This window comes from Gymnoscopelus braueri (assembly GCF_963280865.1).
Source record: "Gymnoscopelus braueri genome assembly, chromosome: 13".
In the NCBI taxonomy this organism is placed as follows: domain Eukaryota; kingdom Metazoa; phylum Chordata; class Actinopteri; order Myctophiformes; family Myctophidae; genus Gymnoscopelus; species Gymnoscopelus braueri.
In genome coordinates, this window is record NC_137615.1 from 2136131 (window position 1) to 2139790 (window position 3660).

Here is a 3660-nt window from a genome sequence, read left to right on the forward strand (position 1 = left end):
TGTGTGTGTGTGTGTGTGTGTGTCACACGCAGAGAGAGTAAATGAATAAATGACTGAATGTGAATAGGAAGGAAGGAGTAAAAATATATAAAACGTAAATATAAATAAAATTCTAAATCCCACTTGATAAATGTTATTTTATTCGTAGGTTGGCGTTGTGGATATCATATCTCCATAGTGCACGTGCGTGCGTGCAGACGTACGGAGGGAATTGAGGGAGGAATTCACCTTATGGCAGGAGAGGAGACAATAATATTATATTATTTATTTCACATCGTATCTCTTTACAAACAGCAGTGATGGAGGAAATACTCACATTTTTATGTTTTTATTAGTAAAAGTGTCAATACAGCAATATTCCAAATGTACTTGAGTAAGTACAAAAGTATTGGCATCAAAATATACTTAAAGTACCAAAATTCAAAGTACTAATCATCATGCCGAAATGTCCAAATTCAAGTTTTCTAAATGTTTCAAAATCTTTTGAAAATAGTAGATCTACAAGCTCACAACGCCTCACAATGCGAGGCGTTGTGAGCGTATCTGCTATTTTCAAATAGCCAAAGGATATATAGGGCTGAAGAAGTGGTTAATATGTGTTTTGTAATAATAATAAAAAATCTACGCAAGTAACTATAGGCTAACTAACGTTTTAAGCCATTGTAATGGAGTCAAAAAAATACAAAATAGTTTCACGGAAGGTTGACATTTAAACTGATCTCTAATAGAGTGTTCAGAGCAGACAGAGAGATGATTATTAAATTGATCTCCCTGACAGACAGACAGACAGACAGACAGCAGGCCGGCGGTTCGAACCCCGGACCCGGCTGTGGATTTTATGGTTCTGTAGGCCTGCAAATATCTTCTGTTGTTCTGGGAGTCCCTGTGTGTGTGTGTGTGTGTGTGTGTGTGTGTGTGTGTGTGTGTGTGTGTGTGTGTGTGTGTGTGTGTGTGTGTGTGTGTGTGTGTGTGTGTGTGTGTGTGTGTGTGTGTGTGTGTGTGTGTGTGTGTGTGTGTGTGTGTGTGTGTGTGTGTGTACCTTTGTTGTGTCTCACACATCCGGGGGGCTGCGTCCATAAAACGCCACACATCGCGGCCAGACGTCGCGAGGAAATGGGTTTACAGCCCCGCTGTATAACACACACACACACACACACACACACACACACACACACACACACACACACACACACACACACACACACACACACACACACACACACACACACACACACACACACACACACACAAAGAGAGAGAGAGAGAGAGAGAGAAGAAAGACAATCAGAAATGTTTTATCACGGAACGGTGAAAAACAGCATGAATCTAAAATATAAAATAACGTATTAAATGATATTATATTATAACATTATTATAATATTATATTAGGCTATATTATATATTTTTTCAAAATAATCCTTTATAATACATCATATCATGATTATGAATAATAACGAATATAATTACATTTTGTTTTGTCTTTCTGTCTAAATGACATTTTACATAATTACGAAAAATGTTGTTACTAAGTTACTAAGTTATTATTGTTGTTATTATTATATCATTATTATTATTAATATTATTATTACAGTTCATACTATAACATTCATATTGGTTATAAAGAGATGAGAGTGTGTTTTATGATCAAATGATTATGTTGGGTATTAATTATATAAACTTCAAAACAAGGAATACTAATACAATTATTTAATGCACTGGTTCTCAAATTGTGGTTCGGGGTCCATCCAGAGGTCCTTGAGGGGGTTTCAGGGGGCTCAGATTTACCATTCAACCCACACATTGGCTACTTTTTTGCTATTTATTATTATTGATATTTGTAATTATCTTTTTTGTTTTACAAAAGTGAAGTATATTTTTTAATACTTTAACAACACACATTTTTGATGGGGGTCTCTGGCACAAAATATTTTCTGGTGGAGGTCCTTGGCCAAATGCTTAATTTGTAAACCTTGACATGAAAACGTTTGAGAAACAATGATTTAATGTTTTAGGCCGTTAATGTTCAGTAACAGATAATTGTATTTTTCTTTCTTCTGTTCTTTATATTTCTGCTTCGTGGTAAAAAAATAGCGTCATAATAAAGTAATAAGCGTGTAATAATAAGTGTAATAAAGGTATGATAATGTAGTGGTGTAATAATAGGGAGTATTAAAAAAAGAAATAATGAACTGTAAGTCTGTAATACTGTCAGTCAATATTTGCACTGAGGTGAAGGCCGCTGTGTGTGTGTGTGTGTGTGTGTGTGTGTGTGTGTGTGTGTGTGTGTGTGTGTGTGTGTGTGTGTGTGTGTGTGTGTGTGTGTGTGTGTGTGTGTGTGTGTGTCTGTGTGTGTGTGTGTCTGTGTGTGTGTGTGTGTGTGTGTGTGTGTGTGTGTGTGTGTGTGTGTGTGTGTGTGTGTGTGTGTGTGTGTGTGTGTGTGTGTGTGTGTGTGTGTGTGTGTGTCAGGGCTAAAGTGCCGGCTGTAAACAGATTGTAAAAAAGGGATCGTTAGGATTATCTAAGGACTGCAAAAACCACACACACACACACACACACACACACACACACACACACACACACACACACACACACACACACACACACACACACACGTGTGTGTAATTTAAAGACTTTAGGCACAATAAACCACACAAATTCACTAATTAAATATGCACATTTGAAATTTAAAATGTAGCATAAATGTATTCATTTATTGTGAATATTACTGAATCACAAATTATCACTGAAAATATAGAATCATGAAGAAATCGTTTCAAAATTAAAAATTAAAATAAAGGTATAATATTATTATTTAACAAAATTATTATTATTATTACTATTACTATATTACTATTATTACACGCTTGCAGTTGTAGCCTAGTATCAACGTAGGCCTAGAATCAGTGTTACAATTAGCAATAGTATCAATAGTATTATTGTATAATATGATATTATTATTGTACAAAACATTTGCGGATTAAAATTCAGGTTTACTAACAAAATATGGTCACAATTACTATTACTTTATGTATTAATATTCATATTTTTACACTCATTATGACAGCTTGCATCTACATTAAATGGCTATAATAAATGAATGCAAACATTGTTAATTAATTTCATAATTGTAATGTTGATGTGAGCAATATGTTGTGATAGTTAAGTCTGGCATATTGTAATTTTATTTTCAAAACGTTCATATCGCCAAAACACAAAATATTATAATTATCTATATACAAACATTCATGACAATTTACCCAATTTGCTGTACTGTATTGCATTGGTTTTGAATTATATTGAATTGTAAGTGGTTTTTATTGAAGAAATAATTTCAATTTCTACCAAAGAGGTCAGAATGAGCCATGAATGTTACAGTATCATTAAAAACAGGACTATCTTCATCATTCACACAGTAACTTATTGTAGATGTTGCATATGGTTGTGTTCACATTATATTTATGTCAGAGCAAATTAAACCTCTTTTTTTCCACACATTTTTTTTGTTTTGTTACAGTTTCCAGTTATTTTTCCGGCTTATTAACACAGAACCCAGATCAACTATTGAGCTGTGCCGCCCAGAACCAATCTGGGGTTTTATTCCCACAGTTTAAGCTTTTTTTATTGTCGACTTTATAGATCCAATAAAAGACCTCATGAAAT